A 17,748-nucleotide genomic window follows, 5' to 3' on the forward strand; every position below is an offset into this window, starting at 1 on the left:
TATATATATATATATATATATATATATATATATATATATATATATATATAGATATATATAGATATATATATATATATATATATATATATATATATATATATATATATATAGAGAGAGAGAGAGAGAGAGAGAGACATGTTTAGTATGAAATAGGTGTTTGTATACAAATACATTTATAATAAAATAGGTGTTCGTATAGGATTTTTTTTTTTGTATTTTGTAAAATATGTTTTCGTATATTTTTTTTATAAAAACGAACTTGTATATATTTATGTACTTAATAAATACTTACGTTTAAGAATAGGTATTTCGTATACAATTTTTCTTTTTAAAAATTGTTTTTATATAGAAAATATAAGATTTTTTATATGAAAATATGTTTTTTTTTGTATAAATATGATTTTTTAAAGAAAAAACATATTTGGAAATTTCTTTGAGAAAAAAAGTTATAAAAAACTAAAGTCATGATGAATTCATAACTTTTGGACCGAATTTGTAATAAAATTTGAAATCTGAACCAAAAGTGTAATTTTTGAAAGTTGGATAACCTGTTGACCGGGTAAAAAGGTTAAACTGAATACGATTACCAGTTTTTAGGATTTAATTAAATAAAAAAATATATAAGGACGGCCAATATGGTTAAATTTTGTTTGCAGTTTTCCCTTATTAGAATTATGAAACAAGTCTATATTAAAACTTGTATCTTCATAAGAGCATCTACAATGGTGAGTTCAATGAGAGAGTTCAATGAGATGACAAATCTATGTGTCATTCAATGGATGAAACTCTACCATTGTAAGATGCCACCTTGGCATTCAATGAATTTGGAGTTCAATGGCCATTGAACTCTTCAATGGGAAAAATGAAACTTTTTAATTCATAAATATTTACTATAAGTTACATTTTGTAACATTATATTGAACTTTATAGAGTTCAATGCATTGTAAGAAAAAATGATATAGTTGTATGGATTATAGAAAAATGATGTGACAATCCATTGAATTCTATGAAGTTCAATACATTATGGATGCCCTAAGGTTGAACGATGTGGTTTACGCATGAAGGCGTGACACATCACATAATACCATTCCATATCTCACAAAATATCAAGTCGCTAACCCTTAAAAATGATGTTTACCGAAGAAAAGTAATGATCTCTCTATCTCTCTCTCAACTATAATTCCATCCACACCATCAGTCATTTACAAACCTTAACAGCGGTGTTCGCTAGCATGTCACATATGACTTGGATAGGCAAGTCATCTTACACACGACTCATACATGTACTCCGTATAGCCTAAGCAATGTGAAAACCCTAAAGACAATAGCTTTTTTGATTTCAAAAACTTCATAACAAGAGCATACATAACAAATACTTTGGTACCATCTTATTAATATCATATTATAAATAAAAAATAAACATAAAAAGAATTTATCTGTTAAACTTGTAAATTACAAACAAAGTTAAAATAATTTAAAATGAAAATATCTTATAATAACGATTTTTACCATTTACAAATTACAACTTATTTGACCTAATGACAAAATACTTAATATCGCGGGTAAAGTTTGAATAAATCCGGTATCCAACAACAGAACCAGGCGTTGCTTTTTTGAAATCATACAAAACGCGCAATTTGTCACACCCCCTCGAAGCTACCAGAAACAGTTATTCTCTTGCAAATCTCGCACAACAAACTAACAGTAACAGACCTTCGTTCCGGACTTCCAAATGGCGGAGACGCCAACGACGGAGACGGAGATCAACACCGCGGCGCCGTTACTCACTCCGCAGAGCACACACGACTCACTAAATGAAGGAGGAGGAGCTAGAACCTTAACAGCACTCGCCATTTTCTTAGGCCTTTTCGCTGGGCAGGATGGAGCCTCGGTGATAGTGCGTGAGAATGTAGAGCAACAGATGGAGGACTGGAGAGATAATTGGGGATACTCGTTCCCGGTTGTTTGTATAGACACAACGTGGAACCTTGCCTTGGTGGTGGTTTCGATACTTATGCTGTTTTGGACTGCGCGGGAACAGCCGGATGTGCCGGTTAGGGCTTGGATCTGCGTTTACGCGTTGCAATGTGCGGTGCATGTGGTGCTGGTGTGGTTGGAGTATAGGAGGAGGAATCGGAGATCTGCGACAGCTGGCAGTAGTCCGAGCAATAGTTATCACAGCAGCTTTGCGGATTCCAGGAGTTCTGATGTAATGAGGTCAGTTTTAATTCCTAATTTCACTTTTAGTTTGAATTCGGTACGTTTATCTTGCTTTTCCAGGGTACATACGTAACTAATGTCTAACATCAACTTTAGCGTTACAATTGTTAATATCTCTGTCTGCCATAGTTAGCTGTAATTAAGCTCTTTATCCTATAGATCAGACAACACATATAACTATCTAACTATCTAAGAAATCAAGATTGACTGTTTGTGAACAATTATGTACAGTATATACGTAAACGATAAGGTCTTGAGTAAAAAATCAGTCGAAAGTTCTAACTGAAAGACGTCCAAAGCATCAAATCACATACATGGATGATGTTATGATATATATACCAATTAGGAAATTTCCTACCCTATGCAGGGAAGAGAAGTTGTCTAGGTTGGAAACTGTTTCAAAATTAGCATGGAAATCAAATGTGGCTTAATTTATACTAGGCAAGAATACTATTATAATGTGAATAAAATTCTCCACAATTACCAAGTTCATCTTCAAGCTAGTGTGATGTGCCTTTCACTTCTACAGTACAATTTGGAAAATGCAGTGCTGCGAAAAGATGGGAAAGATACAATACGATTATCCAATATTTGTGGTGGCTGGCTGGAGTTTGTTGGCTGCTCCCCAATTTTGATATGCATAGTGCTCCACGTCTCTTCTGGTATGTTTTGAACCAATATCATCTTATGCCCATTAGTTCTTGACATAAATCATTCACTTATTATTATTATTATTATTATTATTATTGTTTTTATTTTTTTTTAATTCTTTGTTTTGCTACTTTTGTATGAATATTGGCAGGTTGACTCTGACATTCATGGCTATCGATGTGTTCTTCGCTGCCATTGGTTTTCTTGAGGGTCTGATAATAGGGTTTGCTGTTTGTTTTTGCTTACCTCGCATCATGGCCTTTCTGTATTTCATAGGTGTCCAGGTGAATTTTGATTCTTAAATTTCCATTTCAGTTTTGTTTTCAAATAATTTTGGCAGCTATGTTAATTATACACAGGGAGGTGCATCAGAAGCAGATATCAGAGTCCTTCCTAAATACAGATATAGAAATGATGAGGATCCACTTGATGTTGGGGGTAGAATGGTCATCCGGATTTCTCCCGTGAACATGTACTTCAATTCGAAGATGCTGTAAGTTTATTCCCAACTATAGATTTGATTGCTTGGATGTTTTTTGTAAGCCTGTTTGTTTCCCAGGTTCTGATAGAATCCGACCGCATTGGAATTTGAGATTCCATTCTATCTGATGTTTGGTTGCCAAATGGATAGAATTCAATCCCATTAGAATTCTTCAAATTCCATATTTGATGGATTTCACCATTCTTAGAAGATGATGGAAAGGATTCATTTACATTCTTCAACTTTTTTTAATAGACCAAAATACCCCTGTTAAAATAATGAGGGCATGATTGGTTTGTGGATTCTGATGGAATCAGGATTGGAACCCAAGATTTCATTTCATCTATGTTGTAGTTTGTTGGCGTTTGGATGGAATTGAATTAAAAGACCAAAGTACCCTCACCAAATAAAAATAAGAAATTCAGTTACATGTGTTGACAATACACAAAAAAATCAAGTATAAATAGAAAAATAAAAGATTAGTTATATAATTTTATTTATTGAATTCTATTTCATATTTTCATATTCCAATTCCTTTGACGGATTCGAATCCTTCCAAAAACATTCAACAAACCTATTTCCCTTTTAAACTTTGGGAGTGTAATGTAATGTAATGGTGTTGTTTGTTTTGTAAATTGTAAATTGTAGGATTGCTGTATATGTCTGTATCCATATGAAGATGGAACAAAGCTGCATTTGCTTCCATGCAACCATCACTTCCATGTGAAATGCATCTTGAAATGGCTCAAGATTACTACCACGTGTCCACTCTGCAACCACACCATCTGCCAACGTGTACAACTCTGAAAACCCACCCACCACAACTTTCATTTTCATATCGATAACTGTACATACCATATCTGGAAATATAATACCTTTTCTTTTCACTAACAAAATCAAGAAGTACACCATTGTTTTGTTGCTATAAATCTTTTGTAAAAGTCTTGGAGCGGATACCTCGTTCTTCTTTTTGGAAGGAAGGAGAGGTCAACTGAACATCTTCAGTTTAGTGATTTGAAGTAGCAAAGAAAGTAGTACTCGTTTGTGATTAAAATACAGTAGTGGTGCACTAAAAACCCGATCCGGATCCGTGGATCAATTTCAAACCTGTTTGGATTTTTTGGGTCAATGTACAAAACGGTTTCATTTAAAGAGTCGGATCCTAACTTGTAACCGGTTTAAGCCGTCTCTTTTTGTTTTCATTTTTAAAGTTTAATGACAAAAACTAATTTCCAACGATTTAATATATATATATATATATATATATATATATATATATATATATATATATATATATATATATGGGAAAAGAGAATATACATTACAGCCCCACCTAAACTTAGGTACTAAACATCTTGAAAATACATTGTTTTACTATATAAAGATTACGGTTAATGGATTCACGATTAATACTTCAAGATGTAAATTCAAGATCGACACAATAGGGTTTAGGGTTTAGAGTTTAGGGTTTAGGGTTTAGGTTTATGTTTAGGGTTTAGGGTTTAGGATTAAGGTTTAGGGTTTAGGGTTAGGGTTTAGGGTTTAGCTTTAGTGTTTAGGGTTTAAATTTAGGGTTTAGGTTTAGGTTTAGGGTTTAGTAATGTTCACTTGGATGAAGTAATAAACGATAATTGAGGAAAGAAAACGGAGATGATAAAACGATAATAAAAGAAAGAACTGTTATGGAGAATGATATATTTACCAAGTGAAACCAAACCGGGTATATTTAGCATGTTAAAGTGACATATTTTAGAGGTTTAGTACCTATGCTTAGGTGGGGCTGTAATGTATATTCTATGTCCCCTATATATATATATATATATATATATATATATATATATATATATATATATATATATATATATATATATATATATATACTGTAACGCCCGTAGATCTGGGCTAGTCAATTTAGAGATAATAGGGGTCAAAAATGACTTTTCGACAAAAGATTATTTAGAATAAATAATCTTAACCAAGTTGTAGAATATGTCACAAAGTTTCCGTACATATAAAGAACGCCGAAATCTAGGGATGTCAAAAAGTCCCGTGGGGGCCCCGTCCTGTTTGGGGGATTTTTTTAAAAAAAATCGAGGGCGGGGGCGGGGGTAGGCAATCCCGTCCCGAAACCCCCATGGGGACCCCGTTAATAAATTACACATATATTTACATATATTAATTATATAAATATAATAAACAATAACATGATTTTAAGCTTCCAAAATTTATCAAAAAACATGTTTTTAAGTTGTTAGTAAATTTTTTTAAAATGCTATAACTTTTTTATTTTTAACATGTAAAATTCTGCTATAAATAATAATTTGTTACCTAAAAAATAGTTTCTTTTAGCCTAAATAACAACTTCTTTTAGCCCAAAAAAAGGTAGCCCAAAATCAATCGGGGACGGGGGAACGGTGACGGGGGCGAGGGTAATAAAGGGGATTCAGGGGTGGGGGATGCACTCCCCGTCCCGTTTGCCCCCGTTGACATCCCTACCGAAATCTGAGTTATAACGAAGAGTTATAGTTCGTCGAAGTTTTACGGCAAAACCGGCACGACACCTGGAAGCGTAAATAGTGAATTTACGATAAAGCGACTTTTAGCCTTAGAGATCTAAGCGAAAGTCGTAGAATACGTTAAACCGAGAGCGTCCATAAAAAGAACGCCCAAATCTGACTTCGTATGAGGAAGTTATGATTTTTCGAAGTTTCGACTTAGCAGTGTACAGCCCGAAATTCGAATATTAGATCGAGCCGTTTTTAGCCGACAGAACCTAAACGAGAATCGAAGATCTCGTTAATAGTAGCATAACAATGAAAAGACAGATGAAAACGGACGTTGGATGAAGAAGTTATGAAATTTTAACAGACCAATCTTGTCTCGGCCTGTTAAAAATATAACTTTTAAAATAAAGTCAAAATTAGCCGACAGAGTCTAAACGAAAGTTGTTGAGTACGTTCCCGCCTACGCGTGGATATAAGGAACGTCGAAAACGGAGCTCGTATGCGAAAGTTATGATTTTTAGAAGTCGAGAAGGAAAATTGCGAAACTGAGATGACGTGGCAACTTCTAGACCCTCCATCGCTGATCAGACCTCGCTTCAGATCATGCTACGTAGCCTCGCATTACGCCCCGCGTTCGAGGTTGGTACGCCCAGCGTACCTTCGCTTCTTATCCATCCGAGTCCGATGTGCGAGCCAGCTGGTGCGAAGCTGGCACCCTTATCTGAGCACTACGCCCAACGTAGCTGAGTCTGAACGCCCAACGTAATCGAAGCTGAGCGCCTATAAAAGGTTGTGAAGGCAGCCACTCTCTTCACACCTTTCTTCACTCTCTCTCTCTAAGGTTCCAAACCACCCTTAAACCTTAGATAAAACCCCTAGCACCCTAAGGGAGCCCTGAGGCTCCCGGAGTCCCGAGAAAAAGGGTCTTTCGGTTTCAAAACGCTGCTCCGAGTAAAGCCCGATTTTCTTTAAAATCCCCTGTAAGTGAGCTACGCTTACACAATTTTTAATATAGCTTTCAAATAATTATAGTAATGTTATTAGGTTCTTAAAATAATTATTTGGGTTATTATTATGAGTTATATAAGTATCGTATAACGCTTATATAATAGTAATAATAGTCAGACTATTAATTTGCCGTGGTTATCGTTAGACTAAACCCTAGTGGTATTGATACTAGGTTTTATCGAAAGAAAATTGTTTTGAGAGTATCGAAGCGATGTCCGAGTGTTGAGTCACCACCTTTCAGGTGAGTGCATAGTCCCTTTCATCTTACACATAGATATGAAGTATTTTATATAAATTACGTGCTATGTGTGCATATTATCTGAATACTTGCTGTTTATGCTGGATGAACAATTTTATACATGTTTTAAATGATTTAAACTGTATATGTGATAGCTTATTTTATTTCCTTATTTTTATTAGTTTATTTTAGATTTTTAGATCTTTTTATCATTAATGCATTGTATTTTATTTATATTTCTTTAGTATGGATCATACTGGGTGCTTGTTATGTTGCATGAGATATTTTGTAGGTTTTTCGGTGCTTGTTGCAGTTGCGGGTTGATTGGCGACGGGCTTAGTGGGCTCCCGAGGCATTATTGGGCTTGGCGGAATCAAAGAGGAAGAATTGGACTTTGAAAGTTATTGGCTTGGATTATTTGGGCTTGTGAAGATGGATCATAAAATTCTAATTTTGGGCTTGGAGTATCCATTTGATGGCTAAATGATGATTGATGCATTTCAAATTACATGGACAAGGGAGGGGGGGACCAAAGGAATCTTTGGTAGTGGAAGGGTGGAGTGGCTTGGTGGACCAATAGCATGACTGCAACATTTGCGCGGGTACCCGTGCAACTGCCCAGTTTGGGCATTTTGGTCATTTGGCACACCATAACCCTTGGGGATGAGATCTAAAGGCTAATTCACGTTTTTCCACCATTGGAGACCTGCAAGAGGCGATTTTGGGAGCTAGAAACCATTTCCTTTCATCTTTCCAAATCTTAGGTAGTTTCTTTATGCAATTAGAGTATTGTTCTTGTTACTTTGTTGCCATGAGTGGCTAATACTCTTATTTGGTTGACTTTGGCTGAAAACCAATGAATGTTTGTGGGTTTTGAAGGATTTATGTTGATTATCAATTTATTCCATGTTTATGATTCTAGTTTGCAATTCTTATGCTTATTTGATGCTTTGATCATGAGCTTAGTATTTGATTGAGCAATGGTTGATTTATTTCATTGATTTTGCATTGGATCATTGAATTTATCTAGAACAAAGGCTTTATGATGGTAGAAATCATCTCTAGCTTATGAATCATATCTCCTTTATGAATGTGTAAGCATTTGACATCCTCTAGGAATTGGGGATTCCTTCATTCTTAAGGCTAATTGATTTCTTAGGATTAATTGCTTCAATTGACCCTTGATCTTAATTAAGAAGGTGTGTTGTGGGCTTCCCCAACCTCCATACTACCTATGAGGAATCTTGGCATATCATGCTTCATGATTGCTATAGCCAATTTGGGATGAAGGATAAGCTTTGTATTAGATCCTAATGATAAACACACAAATATTCATTGTGTTGAATTGCCTTAGTTAACCAATTATTTCCAACCTTTGAGCATCTCATCAACTTGCTTAATTGCAAGGTTTTTAGTTATTCAATTATTTTAGTTTTCAAGTAATCAAACACCCCCCCCCCCCTTTTAGTTTAATTGTAGTTAGTTAGTTTAAATTTCATTAGTTCTATTAAATTGCATTGGTGATTGAATACAACCATTTCCCCGAGGATCGATACCCCTTTTTACCATTATATTACGTTTATTTAGCAATCAAAGGGTGTAATTTTGCTTGGTGGAGTTGATGTGATTGAACCAATCACCCAACAATTATTCGAGTTATCAAATGGGGATCTTTTGAAGATGGTGCTTAACATGAGTCTTGAAGGTGAAAGTTTGAAGAATACCTTGGATATGTATACGTTGGATTCCGAAGTCGAAAATATTGTAAAGGCTCTAGAAATTACTAATTCCACAAAGAGGGATGTTTCTCAAGTTGCCTTATCTCATTCTCCAATCAAGATGCCACCTTCCATAATCCAACCACCCACACTTGAATTGAAAGCTTTACCTAGCCATTTGAAATATGCTTATCTAGGTCAAGATGGGACTCTACCGGTGATTATCTCTTCTCAATTGAAAGACTTTGAAGAAAACCAATTAATTGAAGCCTTGAAAGAACATAAAGAAGCCATGGGGTGGACCATAGGAGGTATTTCTTATCTTTTGTTTTTATTGCATTTAGGTTATATATAGTTGCATTTAGAGTAAGTCATTTAGGTCATTCATAAAAATTGCATAAAAAATTCAAAAAAAATTGCATATTTTGTTTCTTTCTTTTCTAATTTTCATACTTTTTAGATGCATTCTAGGTTAGGTTCATGCATTTTTGTTCTCTCTTGTCTTCTCATCCCTACAGGTACCATAGCACCGAGTCATAAGTATTGAATCATAGATTGGTCCCGGGTCTTGATATGGAATTCCTTGTATTTGATGAATGGGACACATTTTGGGCCTCACAGACCACTTTGAGACCGCTTGTGTGGGGGTCAGATGCAGGTAGCTTGATTGGGTCTAGGTGCGGAGGGATGTGGTTGGTCATGCCAATGTTTGCGAGCAAAGATTAGACCGGTAAGGTATTATGAAGACATTGAAGATATTGAAGACTCGCATCTTGGTTTTGGAGGGAGTACCCCATAGTACTCCCGAGTCTCGTCCGAGCCTTGATTAGTTAGATTCTCACCGCCTTTTTAGGATAGGTTATCATTTTTCTAGGGGTCTAGAGTAGATAGCTAGATAGATTTTGTTTATCACACCTTGCATTGAGGTGCTTGATGAACTTTGAAGTGGGTCCCCCAATTCACATCTTTTGGGACCAAGTCTTTTCGGTAACACCCATTTTTGAGTCATTCACCCTTTTTAGTTGATCTTGGCACATTGTCAATGATCATTAGGTGTTCATATTTGCCTCTATCTATCACTCAATTTTCACTATTGGAGTCCTATGTTACTTGGTGAAATTCCTTAGACCTTCCAAGAAGCAACACAAAGAATGAAGAGATTTGAAAAAGTGAAGACAATAAGAGCCTATTAAAGATGATTCAAGAAAAGCAACAAAAGAAAAGAAGAAAAATGAAGAAAAAGAGCAACACAAAAAGAAGAACAAGATTCCAAGTTCAAGACTTATGTTATATACCTAGTTTGCAAAAAAAAAAAAAAAGAGTGTCAAGCAGCGAATGTGATTGAAGACCCAATAACAGAAGTTCAAGATTGAAGAATTAGGTTGTTAGGTTTAGATTTAGGTTAAGTAGAGTTTTTATTATTTTATTTTATTTTATTTTTGATTTTTGGTGAGAAAAGGCCCCGACGATGAGACGGTAGACTGTAAAGGACAGTACAAGGGAGAAGCCTCTGAAACCGGATGTTTGCCTGGAGGCCGTGCTGCAAAACCCTATTTTGTTATGATACACTTTGGCCTAACAAATGTAGGAATCATAGTGTGTGAAGAGGTGCCTTTCCTTCATGCACTATGGTCTACATTGGTGATTTAAAGGGCCCCCATTGGGCGCATCTCTGTTTCCTTTGTCTTGCACACCGCGACCACATCCAGCCGTGATCTATTCGCCCATCAAGTGGTTGAGAATGTGGTTTATGGTTCTAAAGCGGGGAACATTTTGAAGATGCGTAGGGTCCATTGAAGGACTAATTATGACCATGTTGACTGATGTTGACCAAGTTCTATGGTATCTTTCTTTTTCCTTTTCAGATAGTTCATCCCGAGCTCATTTTTAGTCTTGTTCTAACTTGAGGACAAGTTAGGTTTAAGCTTGGGGTGATTTGATAGCTTATTTTATTTCCTTATTTTTATTAGTTTATTTTAGATTTTTAGATCTTTTTATCATTAATGCATTGTATTTTATTTATATTTCTTTAGTATGGATCATACTGGGTGCTTGTTATGTTGCATGAGATATTTTGTAGGTTTTTCGGTGCTTGTTGCAGTTGCGGGTTGATTGGAGACGGGCTTAGTGGGCTCCCGAGGCATTATTGGGCTTGGCGGAATCAAAGAGGAAGAATTGGGCTTTGAAAGTTATTGGCTTGGATTATTTGGGCTTGTGAAGATGGATCATAAAATTCTAATTTTGGGCTTGTAGTATCCATTTGATGGCTAAATGATGATTGGTGCATTTCAAATTACATGGACAAGGGAGGGGGGACCAAAGGAATCTTTGGTAGTGGAAGGGTGGAGTGGCTTGGTGGACCAATAGCATGACTGCAACATTTGCGCGGTGGAATTTTCGTCGCGCGGGTACCCGCGCAACTGCCAAGTTTGGGCATTTTGGTCATTTGGCTTGCCATAACCTTTGGGGATCAGATCTAGAGGCTAATTCACGTTTTTCCACCATTGGAGACCTGCAAGAGGCGATTTTGGGAGCTAGAAACCATTTCCTTTCATCTTTCCAAATCTTAGGTAGTTTCTTTATGCAATTAGATTATTATTCTTGTTACTTTGTTGCCATGAGTGGCTAATACTCTCATTTGGTTGACTTTGGCTGAAAACCAATGAATGTTTGTGGGTTTTGAAGGATTTATGTTGATTATCAATTTATTCCATGTTTATGATTCTAGTTTGCAATTCTTATGCTTATTTGATGCTTTGATCATGAGCTTAGTATTTGATTGAGCAATGGTTGATTTATTTCATTGATTTTGCATTGGATCATTGAATTTATCTAGAACAAAGGCTTTATGATGGTAGAAATCATCTCTAGCTTATGAATCATATCTCCTTTATGGATGTGTAAGCATTTGACATCCTCTAGGAATTGGGGATTCCTTCATTCTTAAGGCTAATTGATTTCTTGGGATTAATTGCTTCAATTGACCCTTTATCTTAATTAAGAAGGTGTGTTTTGGGCTTCCCCAACCTCCATACAACCTATGAGGAATCTTGGCATATCATGCTTCATGATTGCTATAACCAATTTGGGATGAAGGATAATCTTTGTATTAGATCCTAATGATAAACACACAAATGTTCATTGTGTTGAATTGCCTTAGTTAACCAATTATTTCCAACCTTTGAGCATCTCATCAACTTGCTTAATTGCAAGGTTTTTAGTTATTCAAGTATTTTAGTTTTCAAGTAATCAACCCCCCCCCCCCTTTTAGTTTAATTGTAGTTAATTAGTTTAATTTCACTAGTTCTATTGAATTGCATTGGTGATTGAATACAACCATTTCCCCGAGGATCGATACCCCTTTTTACCATTATATTACGTTTATTTAGCAATCAAAGGGTGTAATTTGCTTGGTGGGCTTGACATCCCATCAATATGTATTTTATATCTACGATAATGTTGGGGTAAAACATGGGTATATGTAATAGATGGAGTATGAGTTGGAAGATGAGTTGAGAGGTGAAATAGACTGTGAGGTGAGGGTGAGAGGTGGACGATGTGAGAAGCCTTTTTCCCAAACGATGGCCTCGTCATTCAGCAGAGTATGAATGACAACCACGGACTATTCTAGACAGTCCAGTGGAACACTAGCAGGCTCGCAACCTGTAGGTGTTGTGAACAATGTGTTCACCCGGTGTACTCTAAACCTAGGTGATCATGCAGACTTGATGCCTAAACCCCGGTGATCATGCAGACTTGATGCCTAAACCCTGGTGATCATGCATACTTGATACCTAAACCCTGTTGATCATGTAGACTTGATGCCTAAACCCTGGTGATCATGTAGACTTGATGCCTAAACCCTGGCGACTATGCAGACTTAGTGCGCGTTGTGTAAACCGTGGCAACGATGGACTTCGTGTCGATTCCTTAGGATGATCCTTAGGAATGAATGAACGCGAAATAGTTGATTCTTAGGGTAGATCCTTAAGAATAAAGAAGATAATGGTGATGGATAATTGGGTTGATTGTTTGATTGTTTAAACATAATGATTATATTATTGTGGGTTGAAAACTCTATGTACTCACCAGGTTTCCCAACCTGACCCACTCAGTTTATTTATATCACATGTGTTGATATGAAGTCACATTACACTGAGAGATTAAGGAGATATATATCACTAGTGATAATGAATGTAAGTTCTGTTTATGCTTATGTTTCTGTATTGACAATGACATCCCAAATGTTTTAAAATGAATAAAAATACTTTTCTTCGAAAATGATTTGATAACGTATTTATCATGTTTTACTGGGAACAAATTTCGCAACCTTTTTATTAAAAATAGATACTCTAATTTTTATAAAGCATAAACACGATCGGTCTTTTCTGGCCACGAAAATGAAGATGTCACAGTTAGTATCAGAGCATTAGTTTAAGCGAACTAGGATTATGGATTTATTTCTAGACTTAAACTTAGAATGCTAAGCAATGATCGTGAGGAGTGTGTCTGTTAGATTTAGGTAATACACCTGAATAGACACAAGCACTAGCTTATTTTAGGAATGATGCCTAAATTGCTTTTACGTGCTAAATGATTTGTTATGCTTTATGCTATAGTTTGATCGGATCTATGGTCTGTTGCCGACCGGATCTGGAAACCTTATGTGTTTAGGATTCTAAACATACGACTATGATATTAGAACTAGCATGTAAACATTTCGGGGTGATAAGGATGACGTCAATCCTAAATTAAGATCTAGATTCACCTTATTTGTTGTATAGATCAAAATGGCAAGAACCCACAGTGGATCTAGGAATGCAAATGGAAATAGGAATCAACCCCCGGTGATTCAGCAAATACCTGTCATAGTAGAAGATGTACCCGAGTCAATCACCATGGCTGGAGTACAAGCCATGATTCAGACTATGTTAGCTGAACAAAGGGAAGAAATGAGGCGGATGTCGAATAGGGACGAACCTATTATGCTCATTGAGCAACCCGAGCTGATTCCCGAGTAATCGAAGGAAGGGAACTACAGCCGCCGAGTGAGTCAAGTGGGGACTCAAGGTGAACGAAGGGATGGCCCGGAGAGGAGAAACGACAAGGATGGACGAATGTACAAGAATTTCTTGGGTGCGAAACCACCGAGTCTCTCAGGAAGCCCGAAGGGATGACTCCGTCTCGGACCCCAATGGTCCTCAACTTAAACGGAGAATTAATCTTCGACCGGTGTGCTCAAGGCATGAACTGATTCCCCCTCCACGCTCACGACCATTACTAACAATAGTCTACCTCAAACCGATGAATGCTACGATCTCATCGCAGTCTTACAACACATCAACCAACAATGGTTACCACTCATGGCCTTACCACACCCTAATCATCACAACTCCATGCATCCTAAGCTGAATCCTGCATCCAACTACATCTCGACAGATGTTCGGGACATACTTCGAATTCCGAAGCCCTCAACCGGGACTCAACCACAAGCCTGCTATGCACAAAAAAGAGGACGTTGACCAACGATTAGAAATTTCTTGAACTCCCACTTACACAACCTTAATCTAAAACAACCACTTGGGTCGTCTCTCTCTCCCTGGCCAAGATGTGAAACTTTCCCTAGTTCCACACCCTTCCTAACTTCCAGAAATTCGGATCGATCCTTGTCACACCCCCGAACCAAATGGCAGAAACGTCTGGGGGCTCATGTGACTAACAATTGAGTAATCATTACAATGAATATACATGAAACATAACACATTCATCACCAACATTACACAATACAACCAACATTATTCACATCAAGTACATTATTAAATTATATATGTTCTAATTGTTCAAAGTAAAATAAGTGATGTTACATAAACAAAACCATACACACTTGCATATCTTCCAGCTTAACGATTACCTGAGAATACAAGTTATTTTGAAAACGGTCAACATATATAATGTTGGTGAGTTCATAAGTATATTTGAGTAAAAGTCTTTTTATCTTTCGTAAAAACCCAGAAAATCCGATATTTTCTGTAACATGTTTTGAAAATAATGTGAAAATCGAGTACAAATGCATGTGTGAATTTAATGGATGAAACTTGTAAGAGTGTAGTATAGATTCATTGTATTTCTAATAAATGATAATTGTAAATAATTTCCCCCAGAAAATCCGATATTTTCTGTTTTATTATAACATCTAAATTCTTGTATCGTTAAATAAGTCATTTTGAATTAACACAATTAAAGAGTTTATCTTCAAAAGGTTAATCTTTTGGTATCGAATCTCTATATGAGTCGTTATAACCATACATGATAATGACTAGGTCGTCCGTCTTGGTATTTTTCCAAATGTCGGTCTTGCTAAGGATGTTGTCGCCCTAGACTGGCCTAGTCTAGCTGTAGCGAACAGCTAAGGCGTGGGGGGTCACCCCGTATAGATCTATACACAAACTCTTGCTTTCCTACTATGAAACTCTGATTATAACTACAGGCTATGACTGTACACTCAATGGTGCCAACCGACAAGTCTCACTAGATTCTTAACCTCTTTTTGTATTATGTTCAATGTTTACATATTTGTGAGATGTTTTTGTATTCGAAGGGTACTTGAATAAGTTTATGGATTTTAATGATTACATAAAGGTATCGTTACAGCTTACTAACATAAGAAATTTCCATTCCAAGCCCTATTAGTATGTAATTTGGTCACAAAGGCCCAATCACATGCAAAAGGATAATTTAGGCACAATAGGCACGTAAATGGGCCACAAAAACGCAATAACATGTAACCCAATACTTAGGCCCAAATTAACCTGTAAATGGGCCACAAGACCCAATAAACCTGTCATGGAAAACATTGGGCTCAATACACACTTAATTGAGCCCTTAGGGCCCAATGGCCAAGAAATGTGAATATTGGCCCAATAAATAGATTTTTATGTAATTCGTTCGTTCTTTTGATTCGGTTGTTTGTTTTAGTTTGAGGCTTAATAGATTGATGATAAAAGGCTTTCATTTTGTAAAAATGACATATTTGGCCAATAATACTCAAATCTTTAATTAAGGCACAAAGTTTTGTAAAAATGACACTTTAGTCCATAATTTATAAAAGCTTGCAATTTTGTCCCAAATGTCGGTAAATTTACAGTTTTGACCCAAAATGTTATATTTTCACATTTAAAACCCTGTTTCAAAGAAAATTACATCTTCAACCCCTTCTTGGTAAAACTTTACATTTTCGACCCGGTTTTGGAAAACTTTACATTTTTGGTCCAATTTGAAAATAAATGATATTTTCACTTCTAAATTTGGTTTATTTACATTTATGACTCAAAATTTTTCCAAAATAACATTTTAAACCTTAGACTTCATTTTTTTTGCAAATTGGGCCCAAAGGCTGTGAGGCCCAAAAATTTGGCCCAATAAGCTTAAATTTGCATTTTTGACCCTTGTAAAAGTATGTTTAGCATAAAAATACATTTTTATACATGTAGGACCTGTTTGGCCCCCTTTAAAACAAAATTTTCACTTTTTACCCTTATCTTTTGTTTTCTTGATAATTTTGACCTTTAATAAGATTTTTGTTGAATTCTTTTGCATCTTAAACATATGTTCTTCTTTGGCTTGGTAATATGATATATATATATATATATATATATATATATATATATATAGTGTTGTAATTCTTAGATCTTTGCTACGTAATACTTAAAATTTCGAGATTCACTAAGATCTAACACATTTTAGCCAAATAAACTACGAATTCACACAAAACATGCATATAACACATAGATCTACATATTTTACTTGTATTCTCCTCTAAAAATCATATGAAACCCGAAAACAAGGGGGTATGAACTTACCTTTGCTTTGATGTTTCGGTTTTGAAGAAGAAATGAAGAAGATTTTGGTCCTAGAAACACCTTGAAGTAGATCTCGAACTTAAGAAGATTTCTAGGAGTATGATCACCAAAAACTTTGTTTAAAAGAGTGATCTATCATGAAGATGGAGTTATAAAACTTGAGTGTGTAAAGACTTACCAAGAATGATGATTATCTTGTGAAAATCCTCTTGAAACCTAAGCTAAATCTTGAGAATTTTGGAGGAAGAAGATGGATGATCTTAGAGAGAATGGAGAGAATTTGGTGGAGTGTGTGTGTGTGTTGCATTCGGTCGAGAAGAAGAAGAGATGGGAGAGAGAGAGAGAGAGAGAGAGAGAGAGATGAAGTGACTAGTATGGATAAATGTTGGTCTTTGCATGGTTATATGGTGTATAAAATGGAGGTGACATTCCAAAGTCACCCCCCCCCCCCTTTAATCTCTTATTTTCCTTTTTTTATACATGGGCCGAGATTTTGGGTCAAGAAGAAAGAGTTGGAGTAGCTTGGGCCCATTAACTTTAGTTAGGATATTTGGATCCTAAACATAAAAATTATCGGCCTATTGGGCACTTGGAAGCATTCACGGCCCAATTAGGATAAAAGAATGGGCTTATGGCTTACTAATGGTTAATTGGATTAGTTATGGCCCAATAAGGCCCATTAGGGTTAGAATGAATCATTCTAGACCCAAATGGTCCAAAATGTTTTAGATTTATGAATTGGGTCCAATTTGGATCCAATTAGGGCTTCTAAGTCCAATGAGGTTGAAGTAGGTGCTTATTGGTCCATTAGGCCCAATAAGGAACTCCTAGTCCAATATGGACTTAAACCGGGATTCTTAGGGTTTTTAAACTCTTTGATGAACATGAATGGTGAATCTAGATGTACATTGAGTGAGATTTACTTAGAATATAAGTTTTACAATAGTTGAATGGTTACACAGGAACATAATTTTCCTAGCTAAAATGCCAGTTGTGACAATCCTCCCCCCACTTGGGTTCGACGAAGCTCTCTCTCACCTCTTAATTATGATGGATCTTTGACCCATCT

The 17,748-nt window shown here is 36.0% G+C and overlaps 1 pseudogene; it reads left to right on the top strand.

Annotated features, from left to right (window-relative positions):
• Positions 1-1,630: 1,630 nt before the first annotated feature.
• LOC111915813 (E3 ubiquitin protein ligase RIE1-like) lies at positions 1,631-4,559 on the top strand (annotated as a pseudogene).
• Positions 4,560-17,748: the final 13,189 nt, after the last annotated feature.

The sequence above is a fragment of the Lactuca sativa genome, chromosome 4 (assembly GCF_002870075.4).
Source record: "Lactuca sativa cultivar Salinas chromosome 4, Lsat_Salinas_v11, whole genome shotgun sequence".
Lineage (NCBI taxonomy): Eukaryota > Viridiplantae > Streptophyta > Magnoliopsida > Asterales > Asteraceae > Lactuca > Lactuca sativa.